Below are 20,056 nucleotides of genomic sequence, written 5' to 3' on the forward strand. Positions count from 1 at the left end.
AAGTAGAAAACCAAAGATTGGTTGAGACGATAAGAAGTGTGAAGATGGCGGCACTCAGTTACAAAGTTGGAAATGAAATTTTGATTAGAGCTCAAGAACAACAACAACTCATTGACACACATATTCTCTAAAGTATAAATCATTTCCTTTAGGAAATTGACTAGAATTCTCCAAGCAAGCCAAGGAATATAGAACATATGATAGAAGTTGGGATGCCAAATATTCATGGAAATCTAGGATTACAATTCAAAATTAGTCTCGCTATCCAAGATAATAAGTGAAGAGAGTATACACAATTGAAAATGTAACTAGGTTTTGTCTTCATAATTATCTTTTTACTTGTATCAATATATATTCATGTAAAAGAAAAAGGAAGAAAACAAAATATTATTATTAATATTTTCTAGTCAATGCATGTTCTTGATTCTTCTAGGATTTATTGAGTCATTAAGAAAAAAATTCATTAGTCAAAGTCCCATTTGGACTATTTGTAAGAAAAATAAATTTTATATTTTGAGTCAAAAGAGCCAATTTTGTCACCAAAAGACTAAGTCAGTCCTCCAAATGGAAAAGTCGGCCAACCCATAAGTTGTGTCTCTTCATATTGTCGAACAACTATATATTGACAACTGTGCTCCACATTTTGGGAACCAATTCAATTTCTATGAAAGAAAGAAGAAGAAAATCAACGAAGTCAAATGAGAGAGAGAAAAGTCAAAGAAGGGAGAAAGGTATGTTTTTTTCCATAATCTATCCACACATGCGATATTTTTTGTGGTATTTCAAAGTTGGCATAGGGCCGAAATTGCATGACCCGAAATTTCAAGAAGAGGCCGCAATTTTAGGAAGTGACCAAAATTCAAAGATTTGACCACATTGTCTTTTGATGAATATGATTACTTGAAGATGGATTTAAGGAGGGTTGATTTGGGTTTGTCTGTAAGTCTTGGTCTTGGTCATGGGTCATGGATATCTCACTTTGATGTAATTCTATAAGAACATATTTTTTCAGGGTTTTCCCCCTTGTGGGGTTTTTGTCTTGGCTTGGAGCCTATATTTTGTCTCCTCATCTCTTGTGATATTCATGTTGTGTACTTTTGTTAATTACTTGATGAAAGAAGAGAACATAAAATTTAACAAAGAAGCCAACAATTTACAAGTAATTATCATGATAGAGAAATAAACCCTAATCTACCATCTTATCGATTTCTTAACATGGTATCAGAGATGAGGTTAAAAGAAGGCAGTATGAAGATCACATATTGTTGGCATACATGAAGATATTCTTACACCAATCCTTACAAGAAGGATATTTTAAGAATCCCTAAGTTTGGAAGAAACCTGGCATACATAGAGACCAAGATTATAAAGGTGTTACTAAGAACTAAACTAAATTTTAGAACAACAAAATATTTGCAATGCTCACTGGAAGAAAATTTAGATGATTGATTAGAGGTAGAAACATGAAGATATTGAGGCATACATAAGAGCTTCCAGTAGCAAAAGATGTGAGTTGCTGTGGAAAATTTCTATAATGCAAGATTTTTGTGGCACTATAATTTTGTGACAATAAAGACAATACATCTTCTGTGGATCCGAACTACTATGGAAACATATTCTCGATGGAATTTGAACTTATTGTGGATTATTGCTACAATAACCATTTCACAATTCATCTAAAGTTCAAGAACAAATCCTTGTAGGGGACCAAAGATCTATAAAGCATCACTATATGAGAGCAAGGCTATCACCAATTACTAATGCAGGTATCTCTGTGGTACTTGTCCTCTGTAGAAAATTGTGAACATTGTATGCTAGTCCTGTATAATGATTTGAATTTGAAAGAAGAAGTTGAGATCTATCTCTGGGCTAGTAAGAAGGCTTTAAGGAGAATCAACCCTCAGCGTACGAAATTTCTCTGTGGCATCTGAGTATACTTCACTAGCTAAATTCATTGTCCATGTTACCTGTGTATGAAGAAAAGATTTGAAGTCTAATACTTGATATATGATCTCTGGTCCGAACTCTTTTGAAAGACTTAAATATTATTTTCTTTTGTGACGAATCTCTTCACCATTGGAGAAAAACACATATAAACTAATCTCTATGAAGAGGACTGGAGCTTTTCACATGAAATCTGAGGCATATAAAAGCAAACTTGTTTGGGAGAATGCAATCAATACAAAAAGGTTCTGTCAAACTTCTATAAGCCTTATCTGAAACTATATAAGGAAACTTGACTCATTTGGAAACCATCCATTTTTGACATTCCAAAAAGCCATCATCTCTATAATCAATACAATTATGTGGCACTATGATTATATACCTAAGGGATGAAGGAGAAAAGTGTGTTGTAGTTAAAGGAACCAAAACCTTATGGATCATCACTAAGGCATGTAAATGTATGTATGATGAAGACATACAAAGCAACATCTTTCAATGACATTCATGGAAACATACTTGAGCTTATTATGAGACCATTGCTACCATAGTGGATGACGTATATAGAGAAAACTTGTGTCTAGAAAAATAAATAATAAAACTCTCTTGAAGAACAAAAACTTCCAAAATTCATTTCCTAGTATAAAGACCAAAACATTGGAGCTTTGTGTATGAAATTTGATTTGTATTTTATCTCTGTAACACTAGTACATGAAGTATTTACGCTACATAGATCTCCTTTCTATACATAATAGAAGAATGAGTGACATCATGGAAGTCGACCTGAAGTTTGAAAGAAATTATTTAGAGGATTAAAATGAAGTTGCAAGTGGGAGACCTCAAGAATGTTACTCTATGATACATCCAAAGGACAGAAGTACACAAAACTATATCTGCAGATTAATGAAGCTCATCTCTACGATACGAATATGAGAAGAAATCTCTTTTGAATGAAGTAAACTGAAGGAACAAGACCAAATGTCTGAAAATAAGGACAAGTAAAATCGAAGAGGTACTTATAAACTATGTTAATTTGAAATCAATGATCTATAGTAGTGATGCTAAGATAATTATCGCATGAAAAAATAGTAATGCATCATAAAAAGGGCTCATGTAGAGATCATTTACATTTGTATTATCTCCTTAAATATGTAGACTAGGTCTTATGGTCAAGGAATACAATATATGATAGGAGGATTATCAAAAATGTCTCTAGGGTGCTGTAAATAACTCAAAGAAAATGCTTGTAGAGTTTTGCATTTCCTAATATGACAATTTTTGAAGATTTTTGCATCTAGGGTTGGTAAACCCTCGATTTGTTTTTGAATAGTAAATAGTAGGAATGTAAAACCTAACTAGCTATTTCTGTTTTAGAAAGAAAATCCCAATTTTTGAGTTTGATAGGAATGACAAGGTTGGTGAACAAGCTTGAGATTAAGAGGGAGCTAACCATATTAAAAAAGATAAGTACCCTACATTTTCTTGATTACCACTATTTCTATTTTATCTCTGTAATTTTAATTTTTTTTCTTTCATAACTTTCTAATAAAGTTTTCATATCAAGTCAATATCTATCTAAACTTGATCAACAGATGGAAGAGTTGAGAGAACTTGGAAAAATATGAATATTAAGAAGAAATAAGGAAAAATCGATTAGATGCAAGAAATTCACCTACCTCAGCTGAAAAGTGTTGGCATTATGGCTAATGTGTTATTCCTGATGGCAATCTGCTTGACAAATATGTACTTGATGTCAACATAGAGATACTATGATGATTTTGGAAGTAATCCAAATATCAAGAATATTAGTACAGATGGTACAGAAGATATGGACAAAGAAATGATAGTTCAAGCACAAATGGATGACAAATGTAAAGTTTGAAAAGCATACACGGTTCCTATGAAGAAGGGTCACGTACATACGTATGTTCTGTGAGTAAAATTCACATACATAATCTAAAACATGGAAATATGGATACCAGGGGTCATTACCATGGTATTTTCCCTAAGTAATTGTGTCAACAACATCTATTTGATCCCATCAACAAATAATAAGAACATTACCAAGGGATTTACCTAAGGTATTGACAACGGAAAAACCTATATAAGGAGAAGGAGATCAAGGAAATAAGTGTGCAAGTAATGGATTATTTATGTGTGATTTGATCTAAAACAAGTGTGCACCAGGGAGAAAGGAGAAGACTCAAATCTGAAATATATGAAGATATGTTGAAATATATGCTTGATTTATTTGCTTGTTGAAAATGTTTAAATAGCTAACAATGATAAATATGTGGTTATACTGATGCTGGGATCTGAATGCATTTTTCAAAATCCATAGTTTTGACAGTGAAGTTTGCGGTATGTGAGTTGTGTTTGCAGTGAAGGATTGACGTTGGAAATAATACTGAGAGGGGGGGGGGGTGAATCAGTATTATCACATCAATAAAACTTTTTCATTTCCATATTCAGATTCATATATGCTACTTCCACAACTTCTTATGATTCAGTTAGTTGATCCTTAATGAGTGCATTAGAACATCATCAACCATATTAACAGTAAACAGGTGCAGTAAAATAGAACAAATCATCACACATAAGCCACACACATGAACACCATGATATAAGGTGGAAACCCAATGTGGGAGAAAACCACCTGCTGCAATATGTCTCTATCTTCTTTCAATTAGAAATTCCTTTTACAATGATTTTGTACTGGTGCAGTCCTTTACCAGTACGCAGGCTACAACCTGCAGAGAGCTACAACCCTCTTTCATACTCCAGCTTCTCCTGGAAGGGAGCTACAACCCCCTTAGCTCTTGTACTAGCCAAGATACTAGTACGTAGGCGCCGGCCTAAAATATTCTCTCCTCCAGGTACCACGTTTCATACATTTTCTGACTGGATACACCTGAAGCACAATACATAATCTGAAGGGCCACGTTTCGTCCAATTTTCATACTGGACCCATAAATATCATTGAAGCACATAATCAATCAATCTTCTGAATCACCCAATCACCAGATCAATACATATACAAGGATAATATGAGTGTTAGAAGCCCAATCTAGTCCATTAGATCCATTACTAGATCTCATCCATCAACACAATCAATCAAACTGAATATGTAGAATAGTGACACCATTAAACAGTCATCAGAACACATCAACAACCTGAACCACCTGTAACATTAAACATCATAGCTCAAATGGTATATGCTACTACAATGAACCAAACCTGCGTACATACGTGCTTTCACCAAAGCCAACCCGCGTACAGATCTATAAATATTCAATCATGACTTGCAGCGATTTCAAACTTAAGTTATACCCAGTTCAGATCATTACAAGCGTCAGTATACAGATCTAGAATAAGCATAATCAACTATATAGAGATAGTTCATTTCAAACCATTTGATCTCGATCTATCCTTGGATCTTGTTTTCCATCAACTGGTGAGACCCCTCTTTAGCTCAGATCTAGATCTGCACCATGACCCAACCACAGTATTCTAGATCTAGCACTTTATGAGATATTCAATAATTCAGATGATGCTTTGCCAAATGATCTCCTTCCTCTTTTATAGCCTTAGTCCTTTCTCAATACCACGGTCCAAAACCATAGGATCAAAAAACTGTTGGACTAATACCATGAACCAACCATGAAAGTGCGTGAGATCAACACTTTTGGATGCAATACCACGGGCCAAAACCATAGGATCAAAAACTGTCGAACTAATACCATGAACCAACCATGAAAGTGCGTGAGATCAACACTTCTGATGAGGTACCATGGTCCAAAACCATAGGTTCAAATACCAAGGACTAAATACCATGAACCAAAGGTAAGTTCTCCAACATATACGTGCTTTTCCTTGCATGAAAGTGCGTGAACTTTTTCTCTACATGAAATAAACTTTTCTTTGCATAAAAGTGCGTGAACTTTTCTCTACATGAAATAAACTTTTCTCTGCATAAAAGTGCGTGAACTTTTCTCTACATGAGATCAACTTTTCTCTGCATAAAAGTGCGTGAACTTTTCTCTACATGAAATAAACTTTTCTCTGCATAAAAGTGCGTGAAATTTTCTCTACATGGAATAAACTTTTCTCTGCATAGAAGTGCGTGAACTTTTCTGCACTATAATTTATCATCTGAGATGAGTGGGTTGCCATCAAGTACAACATATGTATCATAATGCCAACAATCTCCCCCTTTGGACTTGATGACAACAACAACCAATCACTCTCCCACTTTGACATCAAGGGCAAAGGTTAACCAAGATATTCTCTTTCCTAAATAAACATTCCGTTGTCCATACTCCCCCTGAGTACCTGCTGAAATCTCTGAATGAGCTCCCCCTTTGTATATGCCAAGGTATACCAATCTGTTCATGCTACATGCTGAAAGATCTGCTCTTTCTGAATTGTGTTGTTCATGCTCCCCCTGATTGTAGGAAAGATCTGCAAAAGATGTTCTTCAAGAAGAACCAAGACTTATACATCATGAAAGAGATAGAGATGTATTGCAGCAATATTCAGACCAGCATCCATGATCTCCTTCTGTACTTCCTTCATAATGCCAACAATGCATGATATGATCCCCCTGTCTGTAAGCAAGGTCTGCAAAAAGGTGTTCTACAAGAACATGACTCTATACATCATACGTGACCTTCCTAGCACCAAATACTCATACATACATCCATCTCCCAACCAAGTGGGGATATACCAGAAAATGACAACCAAGTACATTACATCATTCATCCCAGGCATAGTGGGGAAACCAACATAGGCCGTTACATGACCTGAAGAGATCTCATCAAATGACTACAATAAATAGAGACACACTATTACATCATGAGTCTTGATATGACCTTCACATCGAATGATATACATGACATTTATAACAAAGACTAAACACCTAAATAAGATCATGATAAACATTAGCAACAACATTGTATGATCTCCTCCATAGCATCTGTCATCAGCAACTAGACCAGCAACTTGTATTAGTGCATGAATCATCAAGGTATGTCCGTATCAACTCATCCTTTTGAACAGAATTCTGTATATACAGAATCATTCACATTCTATCATATGTGAGAAACACCATAGCCATCCAGATCTGCATGAACCAAGTATCATCAATTGGGAATATCTGCATCAATCAACATATGAAACAACCTATCATCATATAGGTAAGAACTCATCATCATCATGTCTCCAACAATGTAACTTTGAATAATCATCCATGTATCCAGAGAACAATCCTCATCCATATATGTGTTAAGAACAATAAGAATCCTGCATCATAACTGTAGTATATGATCTTTATGCATATGACGACAATAGCATATGAGTGACTCATCATCAAGTAAAGAAGATGTGAATTATGTACTGCTCCTTATCCTTATGAAGATCACCATGTAAGCACCATTAGAGAATCAACCACAAATCTGATCTAAATATCAACTATGTAACCCTAAGAATCATCTGAACAACTCATGACCATATCATAGCAAGATGAATCATTTATCCATATAAGCATCATCACCAAGGACTATTAACCATAATGCCAACAATGCATTAAGAGCATATGCTCCCCCTAAACCTGTGCCATCTGTCAGATCTGATCATGCATATTAAGAAGTATCAAGACATCATCAATATCAAGTTAGAACCAAAATACTTCTAACCATCATATGCAACCATTATCAATTAGAGCAAAACTGATCCTTTTCTTGAATCTGTCCCTACTGCCTTTCTTCAAACAATCATATACGCGACTGTGCAGTAACAAATTCGCGTATATATATGCAACTTCCCTTTATCAAGCTTGCGTAGGAGATTGAAGTTTTAGACTTCCAGCTCCCTCTGTTATGTCTGTATAATGTGTTGTGCCGCCACTTTCTGACTGAACTTCCTTTTTCTTCCATATCTTCAAGTATGATGATGTTTTCTCCTTTGGGTGTGATGTCCGTGCTTTGTTCCTGCATTCCTTTGCTATATGTCCAAGCTTGTTACATGCATAACATCTTACACGTTTCATATTCCTTTTGTAGCAATCAGCAGCTTTGTGACCAAACATATTGCAAGCAAAGCAATATCCATTAAAGTACCTTGACTGAGATGATCTGCTTGTTTGATGATCTTGAACCATTCTTCTTCTACATCTGGCTGCAACATGTCCAAGGTTATGACATACATAACATTCAACATTATTCATAGGAGGAGTAAAATATTTTCTTTGAAGAATTTCTTTCCTTGGTTGATGATGAGATTGACCTTTCATCTCTCTTATCTCCTTGTTGATCATTTTAGATTTCTCTTTAGAGTTCCTTGCCTCACCTTGTGAACTAGATTCACCTTCAACAGATTCATGAAAGCCAAGACCAGTTTTGATAGCAGGAGATCTTTGACTATTAAGAATATCATCCAAGACTTTAGTACTATCTTGAAAACGTAAGAGCTTATCCTTTTCTTCTAATTTACTTTTCAAGATATTTACCTCAACCTAAAGTTGTTCTTCTTTTTCTAGATATTGCTTCTTCATGTCTTCTTCAGCTTTCCTTTCTTCTTCCAACTGATGCTTTAGCTTGAGAATCTCCTTTTCTTGTTCTTCATTCAGATCCTGTTGCATTTGACGAATTCTAAAGGCACATTCTAGCTGAGATTTTAAGCTGATAAATTCGTTTCCCTGTTTTTCAATATCTTGGACTAGATCTTTATTCTGCTTCTTTGATTCTTCAAGATCTTCCTTTAGAGAGCGGATCGTGGCTTCAAGACTTTCATAGTAACTGGATCTATCTCTGAGTTTCTTGATGGTTGTGTTCTTTTCATTGACTTCATTTCTTAGAGATGTTGCTTCAACCTGCAACTTTTGATGTTTCTCCTTGAATCACTCTCATTGAGCCTTTTGTCTAGTAACAGCTTCTTTGAGGGCACCACTCTTTATGTTCAGAAGTCTTTCTTGTTCACTAATTTTGTTTGTCAGCCTGTTAAATTCTGCTTCTATTTGATATCCTTCTTCCTCACCCATAAGAGCACATTCAGTTGTTTCGTTATCACTTCCATCTTTTCCAAATGGATAGATAGCTGGAACATCAGAGGATAGCAAATTCATACCTGATAGTTCATCTTCATTCTGAAATGATTTCGAATCTGAATCTGAATCTGAAGAGCTTCTTATACCTAATCCCCAATCGATTGTCCCACTGTCATAGTTCTTCTGAGATGTCTTCTTCTTCTTATGAGCTTTCTTCTTAAGCTTCTTTCCCATTGTTCCACGGATCTCCTTCAAGCGATCAAGCTTCTACCAAAGGACCTGCTCTGATACCAATTGTTGGAAATAATACTGAGAGGGGGGGGGGGTGAATCAGTATTATCACATCAATAAAACTTTTTCATTTCCATATTCAGATTCATATATGCTACTTCCACAACTTCTTATGATTCAGTTAGTTGATCCTTAATGAGTGCATTAGAACATCATCAACCATATTAACAGTAAACAGGTGCAGTAAAATAGAACAGATCATCACACATAAGCCACACACATGAACACCATGATATAAGGTGGAAACCCAATGTGGGAGAAAACCACCTGCTGCAATATGTCTCTATCTTCTTTCAATTAGAAATTCCTTTTACAATGATTTTGTACTGGTGCAGTCCTTTACCAGTACGTAGGCTACAACCTGCAGAGAGCTACAACCCTCTTTCGTTCTCCAGCTTCTCCTGGAAGGGAGCTACAACCCCCTTAGCTCTTGTACTAGCCAAGATACTAGTACATAGGCGCCGGCCTACAATCTTCTCTCCTCCAGGTACCATGTTTCATACATTTTCTGACTGGATACACCTGAAGCACAATACATAATCTGAAGGGCCATGTTTCATTCAATTTTCATACTGGACCCATAAATATCATTGAAGCACATAATCAATCAATCTTCTGAATCACCCAATCACCAGATCAATACATATACAAGGATAATATGAGTGTTAGCAACCCGATCTAGTCCATTAGATCCATTACTAGATCTCATCCATCAACACAATCAATCAAACTGAATATGTAGAATAATGACACCATTAAACAGTCATCAGAACACATCAGCAACCTGAACCACCTATAACATTAAACATCATAGCTCAAATGGTATATGCTACTACAATGAACCAAACCTGCATACATACGTGCTTTCACCAAAGCCAACCCGCGTACAGATCTATAAATATTCAATCATGACTTGCAGCGACTTCAAACTTAAGTTATACCCAGTTCAGATCATTACAAGCGTCAATATACAGATCTAGAATAAGCATAATCAACTATATAGAGATAGTTCATTTCAAACCATTTGATCCCGATCTATCCTTGAATCTTGTTTTCCATCAACTGGTGAGATCCCTCTTTAGCTCAGATCTAGATCTGTACCATAACCCAATCACAGTATTCCAGATCTAGCACTTTATGAGATATTCAATAATTCAGATGATGCTTTGCCAAATGATCTCCTTCCTCTTTTATAGCCTTAGTCCTTTCTCAATACCACGGTCCAAAACCATAGGATCAAAAAATTGTTGGACTAATACCATGAACCAACCATGAAAGTGCGTGAGATCAACACTTTTGGATGCAATACCACGGGCCAAAAAAATAGGATCAAAAATTGTCGGACTAATACCATGAACCAACCATGAAAGTGCGTGAGATCAACACTTCTGACGAGGTACCATGGTCCAAAACCATAGGTTCAAATACCAAGGACTAACTACCATGGACCAAAGGTAAGTTCTCCAACATATACGCGCTTTTCCTTGCATGAACAACCCAATACTTGGGATCAACACTTCTGACGAGGTACCATGGTCCAAAACCATAGGTTCAAATACCAAGGACTAACTACCATGGACCAAAGGTAAGTTCTCCAACATATATGCGCTTTTCCTTGCATGAACAACCCAATACTTGGGATCAACACTTCTGACGAGGTACCATGGTCCAAAACCATAGGTTCAAATACCAAGGACTAACTACCATGGACCAAAGGTAAGTTCTCCAACATATACGCGCTTTTCCTTGCATGAAAGTGCGTGAACTTTTTCTCTACATGAAATAAACTTTTCTCTGCATAAAAGTGCGTGAACTTTTCTCTACATGAAATAAACTTTTCTCTGCATAAAAGTGCGTGAACTTTTCTCTACATGAGATAAACGTTTCTCTGCATAAAAGTGCGTGAACTTTTCTCTACATGAAATAAACTTTTCTCTGCATAAAAGTGCATGAACTTTTCTCTACATGGAATAAACTTTTCTCTGCATATAAGTGCGTGAACTTTTCTGCACTATAATTTATCATTTGAGATGAGTCGGTTGCCATCAAGTACAACATATGTATCATAATGCCAACAATTGATTCAGTAATTTAAGATTTGTATGCAAGTTTGTTTGTGGATAGTTACATACATACACAAATCTATTTCTATTTAGTCGTGCATATATTATGAGGTATGTTTTTAGTACATTGAAATCCATACACGGGTGTTGCGCATGATAAGTGCGTATATACGCAAGTTTGCTTAATAACCGTCGTGTATATATTTTAAGGTAAATATAGTCAGGGTTTGTAGTGCTTCTTGATGATGATAGTTGATGAGTTTTGTTGTATTTTCTTCTATCTATCAATGACATATTGATCAAGATGGTTTGTATTTGTTGTGGTTTGGTTACATTGATTTGATTCAGTTGCAGTGGTTTATTCAGTATTTAATAGCTTGATATTTCATTGATTCAATTGTTTACAATGCTTCAGTGATTCATACTTTGAGATTCAGTATTTTAGTTTGGGCTTGTTGTTGGTGTGGGTCCAATGTGAAAAATTGATGAAAGGTGGCCTACAAGTTTTGATGTTTGTTTGAGACAGGTAGATCTAATATGAAATATTATGAAATGTAGTCCAGAAAGTGTACTAAGGGTTGGAGCATTCAATAAGGGAGTTAGAGCTTCCTTCTAGTGGTAGCTGGTAAAATTGTTCAAGGGGTAGGTGCTCCCTTCCGTAGGAGTCAGTAAATGAGATCAGGGGGTTGTAGCTCCCTTCTAGTGGGTGCTGGCAAAAGAGTGGCGGTTATAACCTCCTATAGGTGGGTGCCCACGTGTTGGTAAGATTTTAGGCAAATACGATATGTAATGAATATTTTCTTTATATAATAAGAAAGAAGATAGAGACAATAACAACGATGGTTTTCTCCCACATTGGGTTTCCACCTAAATTTTTGTGTTCTATGTGAGTTTCTTGTGTGATGTGATTTATCTAGTATTTACCGCATACTGGATGGTTAATGATTTAATAATGCAATGGTTAAGTTAACTCATTGATGGAATTTATGAAAAATTAAGTAAATTGGATATACACAGTTTTATTTCATTAAAGTTGCATACACACGTGGGTTGCATGAAGAACAATATCATACATAATTTTGAATGTAGAAATTGAAATTTAAAGTGAATTAAAAATATTCAAGAAATAAGGAAAAATCGATTAGATGCAAGAGGTTCACCTACCTCAGCTGAAAAATGTTGGCATTATGGCTAATGTGTTTTTCTTGATGGCAACCCACTTGAAAAATGTGTACTTGATGTCAACATAGAGATAGTATGATGATTTTGGAACTAATCCAGATATCAAGAATATTGGTACATATGGTATAAAGGATATGGACAAAGAAATGATAGTTCAAGTATAGATGGATGAAAAATGTAAAGTTTGAAAAGAATACATGGTTCCTGTGAAGAAGGGTCACGTACATACGCAGGTCCTGTGAGTAAAATTTACATACATAATCTAAACCATGGGAATCTAGATACCAAGGGTCATTACCATGGTATTTTCCCAAAGTAATTATGTCGGAAACATCTATTTGATCCCATCAACAAATACTAAGAACATTAGCAAGGGATTTACCTAAGGTATTGGCAAAGGCAAAAACTATATAAGGAGAAGGAGATCAAGGAGCTAAGTGTGCAAATAATCGATTATTTATGTGTCATGTGATCTGGAATAGGTGTGCACTAGGGAGCAAGGAGAAGACTCAAATCTAAAAGATATGAAGATATGTTAAAATATATGCTTGATTTATTTGCATTTTGCAAATGTTTAAGAAGCTAACAATGGTAAATATGTGGTTATAGTGATGTTAGGATCTGAATACATTTTTCGAAAATCCATAGTTTTGAAAATGAAGTTTGCGGTATGTGAGTTGTGTTTGTAGTGAAGGATTGATTCAGTAATTTAAGATTTATACGCAAGTTTGTTTCTGGATAGTCACGTAATACACAGATTTAATTCTATTTAGTCGTGCATATATTATGAGATATGTTTTTAGTACATTGAAATCCATACATGGGTGTTTCACATGATAAGCGCGTATATACACAAGTCTACTTAATAGCCATTGTGTATATATTCTGAGGTAAATCTAGTCAGGGTTTGCAGTGCTAGTTGATGATGATAGTTGATGAGTTCTATTTTATTTGCTTATGTCTGTCAATGATGTATTGATCAGGATGGTTTGTATTTTTTGTGGTTTGGTTGAATTTATTTGATTTAGTTGCAGTGGTTTATTAAGTATTCAATAGCTTGATGTTTTAGTGATTCAGTTGGTCACAATGCTTCAATGATTCATACTTTGAGATTCAGTATTTCAGTTTAGTATTTTGGTTTTGGCTTATTGTTGGTGTGGATCCAATATTTCAGTTTGGATGTTTTTTTGAGATAGGTGGATCCAATATGAAATATTATTAAATGTCATCCATGAAGGGTGATAAGGGTTGGAGCATTCAGTAAGGGAGTTAGAGCTTCCTTCCAGTGGTAGCTGGTAAAATTGTTCAGGGGATAGATGCTCCCTTCCGGTAGGAGATGGTAAATGAGATGAGGGTGTTGTAGCTCCCTTCCAGTGGGTGCTAGAGAATGAGTGAAGGTTATAAAATCCTATAGGTTGGTGCTTGCATGTTGGTAAGAGTCTGCACCAATACAATATGTAATGAAGATTTTATTTTTATAATAAGAAAGAAGACAAAGACACCGACAAGTGCGGTTTTCCCTCACATTAGGTTTCCACCTAAAATCTTGGTGTTCTATGTGTGTTTCTTATGTGATGTGATTTATCTGTTCTTTACTGCATACTAGATGGTTAATGAATTAATAATGCAATGGTTAAGTTAACTCACTGATGGAATTTATGAAAAATTAAGTAAACTGGATATACGCGGTTTTATTTCATTGAATTTGTGTACACACATGGGTTGCATGAAGAACAATAACGTACATAATTCTGAATGTAAAATTGAAATTTAAAGTGAATAAAAAATATTGATTCACACGCCCCACCCCCCGGCCCCCCACTCGGCCTAGTATTTTTCCGAACAAAAAGAAGGAAATGTTATTGGTTTGATTAAATGCTAGAGATGGGAGCTAATATGATGTGAAGTTAAAAGGAAGTAATATTGACTTTAGAGGGAGAAGGGGGCAGAAATTGATTCTATAAAATCTTGGATGGATACAATATTAATTAAATATTGAAAGGGAGAGGATTACAAATAAATGACAAGATCCTTTGGTAAGAAGTTGAGGCTTTTTGATATCATTGTATGGACAACTGATTGATCCAGGAATAAATTGATGATGCTAATAAAATGTTGATATAATTTCTTGAAAAAGGATGAAGGAAAAATCCGATCATGAAGATAGAGTATATGAAGACTTTTATGATCAACGTTATAATATTTTTTCTTCATAAGATATTTGATGAACTACTTAATGGCATGATAAAGCTATGTGAATATTGACGAAAGATCCAGAAAGGGTGAAGCTCAATTTGATGTAATGTGAGATGTACAAGCTACAACTACATCTCCATGAAAGAACAAGTAACTGATGAATGAGACAAGCTAAGGCTTGTGGTTATGTCTCCTTGGTTGAGAGGGAGTAAGGATTTTCTCCCTGGATGAGAGGGAAAGAGGATGGACACCATATTCGGCATGTGTCATGCACTAGGCCATGATTAATAGCCGCAAGTCTGGTTAAGGCATTGGTAGGGAGAATGGAGGATTGGATAATCATCTGGGACTGATACTCCTTGAGGAATGGTATCCAAGATAGGAGTAGTCATGAGGACCAATACTCTTTGAGGATAGGGTAGGGCATCCAAGATAAGAGTAGTCCTGAGGAGGACCAATATTATTGGAGGATTGGGAATCCAAGATAAGAATATTCTTGTAAGGACATATCTGGTGAACATTCAAATGGGTTATGTGCCTTGAGAGGCAATGTTGTTGTCCAAATGTATGCCACCCAACATGGTTCTCTACTCTAGTGGAGAGGTAGAGCTTCTCAAGCCAAGGCCTTTCTATCTTGTAATTGAAAATTCTAGTTATGATGATGATGCTTGGTGATTCTTATCAATCCGAACTCTTCTTGAGAATATTTCAATTTGAGAGTATCATTGTATCCTATTGTGTAATTATGAATACCTCCCTAGTTAAGAAGGAGTGTTGAAAATGTAACTAGGTTCAGTCTTCATAATTATCTTTATGCTTGTATCAATATATATTCCACGTAAAAGAAAAAAGAAGCATTTTATTATTATTATTATTATTATTATTTAGTCAAAGCATGTTCTTCATGCTTTTAGTATTTATTGAGTCAATAAGAAAATTGGTCATGATCACAGACCCACTTGGACTATTTGTAAGAAAAAAAAAATTGTTTTGAGTCAAAAGAGTTAATTTTGTCACCACAAGACCAAGATGACCCTCCAAATGGAGAATTTAGTGAACCCATAAGTTGTATCTCTTCATATGGTCGAACAACTGTATATTGGTAGTTATGCTCCACATTTTGGCAACCAATTCGATTTTTATGCAAGCAAGAAGAAGAAAATTAATGAAGTCAAAGGAGAGAGAGAACAAAGTAAAAGGGGGGAGAAAGGTTTGTTTTCTTTCGTAATATGTCCACATGAGTGAGGCTTTTTGTCGTATTTTAGAGCTAGTAGAGGGCCGAAATTGCAGGGCCCGAAATTTCAGGAAGAGGCTGAAATTTTAGGAAGTAACCAAAATTCAAAGATTTAACCAACATTGACTTTTGATGATTATGATTTGCTGAAGATGGCTTGAAGGGGGGATGATTTGGGTCTATGTGGTAGTCTTGGTCTTGTTCTTGGATCTTGAATATCTCACTTTGATCCAATTTTCCTAGGTTTCCCCCTTGTGGGGTTTTTTCCCTGGCTCAGAGACTATATTTTGTGTCCTTGTCCCTTGTGATCTTCTTGTTTTGTACTTTGGGTAATTTCTTGATGAAAGAAGAGAACATAGAAATTTAATAAATAAGTCAACAAATTCACAAGTAATTATCATGACAAAGAAATCAACCCTAATCTACCAACGTATTGATTTCTCAACATCCACATCCTTTAATTCTAATATTATCCAATGTTTGTCACCAACCAAGCATCAAAGAAGGAAGTATGAGAATAATGGATTTACAGGGGAACTTAAAAAATCAAGCCTCCTACATTTAATGGAACCATAAGAATGGTAAGGAGGTAGAGGTTTGGTTGCTGGGAATGAGAAAATATCTTCAATTACATAATTATTCATTTAATTTGGAGGCTAGGATAGGAAGCTATTACAAGGCAAAACATCCATGTGGTGGGACCATCTCAAGAAATTCAAGAACATGGATGATAAGAATACAACTTAGAAGTAATTTAAGAAGTATTCTTAAAATAATTATCTATTAGAGGACTATTATGATAGAAATATGTAATGGTTATTTAAACTCAATCTTGGAAATATGATAATGGAGAAATATGAGAGGAAATTCCTTGAGTTTCTGAAGTATGTAAATTTTATTAAGGATGAGAAAGCCAAGATTCACATATGTTTGATGGTTTTTCCTCCATACTACAATCCTAAGATAAAGATTGATGAGCTCACGACTCTAGAGGAAGCAATAAGAAAATCCAAATATATTTATGAATAGAGTAAAAACAAGCCAACATTCCAAAAGGCTTGGGATGAAAAGAATAAGGCTATGATGGAGCAAAGGAGGAAAGCGTACAAGCCCTCATTTTTCAAGAATATTCCTCATACAGATCAGTAAGGACAACACACACTTAGTGAGCAAGAGAAAACATGCTCATTGCTAAAGAGGCCAAGATATCCACCCATTAAGTGTTGGGGTTGTGAGGGAGACCACATGTTTAAGAAATACCCTTAGAATAATGCTAAAAGTAGGATTGTGCACAATGTTCAAGGTGTTGATATAGTATAGGGCATGGGTAGGAGCATTCCATGAATATATGCAGCCTTGGATAGTAGGAAAGTTGATCATGAAACACACATGATGGAAGTTGGAGGTAAGATTAATGACTATCTCATAGCAATTTTTACTTGTTTTTAGAGAAATCCATATTTATATTAATTCAAAGCTTGTTGAAAGATTTAATTTGAAGAATACCAAGCATGGCAAAACTTGGTTGGTTCAACTAGCTACAAGGGAAAAGTGAAGGATTAATAAGATAGTAGAAGAGTGTCTACTATACACGAATGATGTAAGTACTAAAGCGTACATAAATGTCATTCCTTTGGGATCATATGATTTCCTCATAGAGATGGACTAGTTGGATAAACATCATGTTGTCCTATATTATTATAACAAGGCATTCACTTGTATTGATGAAGAAGGGAAATGGAAAAATATACATGAAATTCCAAGACTTGTTTATGTAAGGGAAATATCAACAATGAAAATAAATAAAAGTTTCTGAAAGGGATGCCAAACTTATGCTAATATGGATAAGGAATCCGAGGATACGATACCCATTGTGTAGGATTATCTAGTGCTAAAGGAATATGAGGGTGTTTTTGATGATATTCCATGGTTTCCACCTTAAAGTAATAACATCTTTTTAATTGATTTGATGCCTATAGTTTCCCTAGTTTTCAAGACACCATATAGAATGAGGATACTAGAACCTAAGGAGTTACAATTGCAACTTGAATAGCTTTTGAAGAAGGGATACACATGCCTTAGTGTGTCACCTTGGGGTTCCCTAGTGCTATTTGTTAAGAAGGATGGCACTTGAAGATTATGTGTATATTTTAGGTAGTTGAACAAGCCGATATTAAATAAAAAGTATCCATTTCCATAGATAAATGATTTGTTTGATTAATTTAGAGGAGCTAAGGTATTCTCCAAGATTGAGATATGGTATCGATATCATCAAGTTATAATTAAAAATGAGGAAATTAGCAAGACATAAATTAAAACCATATGATCACTATGGTTTTGTTGTGGTTCCCTTTGGTTTATCCAACACACCAACTGCCTTCATGTTCCTAATGAATGGGGTTTTTAGAGAATTCTTGGACAAGTGTGTCATTACATTTTTATATGACATCCTTGTGTATTAAAATTCATAAGAGGAACATGAGAAACATTTGAGGATGGTGTTATAGGTACTTAGATGACATCATTTCTATGCGAATATGAGTGAGTGTTCCTTCTACCAAAAGGAGATTAATTATCTGGGTCATATCGTCTCGGAGAAGGGTATAACTATGGACCTAGAGAAGATCAAAACTATTAGTGAGTGGCCAACATATAGAAATGTGATAGTGGTCATGTATTTTATGGGATTATCATGTTACTACACAAGGCTTATTGAGGGGTTCTAAAAGATAGCACACCCAATCACCTCCTTGCAAAAGAAAAATCTAATATTTGAATGGACTCAGGATCGTGCGAGGGATTTTGAAAACTTTGAAATTAATTTTGACAAGTGCATCGATTCTACAAGTAGTTTATCTAAATCAGAAATTCGTTGTGTCAACCAATGAATGCACGAAAGGGCTTGGAGGAGTCCTTATGCAAAATGGAAATGTAATATGTTTTGAGTCTAGAAAAATAAAACATCATGGGAGTAACTATGATACTAATGATTTGAACTTGTAAGCCATAGTTCATGCCCTAAATATGTGGAGACATTACCTCACGGGTAATATATTTGGACTCAAAACAAACCATAGTGGTCTGAGATATTTATTTGGATAACAAACTTTAAATGTAAGGAAAATTAGATGGTTGGAATTTCTGTTGAATAATACTTTGAAATCAAGCAAATAAAAGAGAAGGGGAATAATATGGAAAATGCACTAAGTAGAAGGATCCATGAAGTACATGTTACAACAATTAATGCATACAATATGAATCTAAAATCAAAATTTTAGAGGATGGAAATAGAGATCATTACTATGTTCAAATTAAAGAAAGCCTACATTGGAATCGTTTGTATTCTAAGTACCGAAACAAGATGAGTTGAGTGAGGATGGATTTCTCATGTGTAAAACCAAAATTTACATACCAAATTCATAAGAGATGAAACTGGTGATATTGAATGAGACTCACAATGTACCCTATGATAGACATCCAAGGTACCATAAGGCTATATCAAATGTCAAAAATCAATACTTTTGGCTAGAAATAGAAAGATAAGTGGATGATTATATAGCTAGGTGTTTGGAGTGTCAAAAATTCAAGGATGAAGATAGAAATCTAGTGGGACCACTTCATCCCATACCCATTCCTGAGTAAAAGTGGGAGGTTGTTTCTATTGGCTTCATTACCAAACTACCTAAGGCTATGCGACAACATGATTCCATCATGGTGGTGGTGGGTAATCTTACTAAGGTTTCCCACTTATTTTAGTGAAGTCAACATAAAAGAAATCCAACATTGCTGAGATATTCATTGATGGGAACCTAAATTACCATATTTTTGTACCCAACCTTTTCCCTTTTGATCAATTTTGACCATCACCTTATCCATCATTTTTTTCTTTACTTGTTCATAGTGATCTATTTTTCTTAAGGTACGATTTCCCATAACTCATGTCATTAATGGATTACGCTAGTGTAATTAAAGGAAAAAGTAAACCTTTCACGCTTATTAATGAAGAGGCATACGAGAATTGGTGCAAATTAGGTTACAGGTGCTGCCAAAACTACCGCAACATTGGCCACGTTGCTGCAACACCATTTTATGTTGTTGCAACGCCAA

The sequence above is a fragment of the Pinus tabuliformis genome, chromosome 5_2 (assembly GCF_031772625.1).
Source record: "Pinus tabuliformis cultivar Carrire ecotype Pingquan chromosome 5_2, CPIR1, whole genome shotgun sequence".
Lineage (NCBI taxonomy): Eukaryota > Viridiplantae > Streptophyta > Pinopsida > Pinales > Pinaceae > Pinus > Pinus tabuliformis.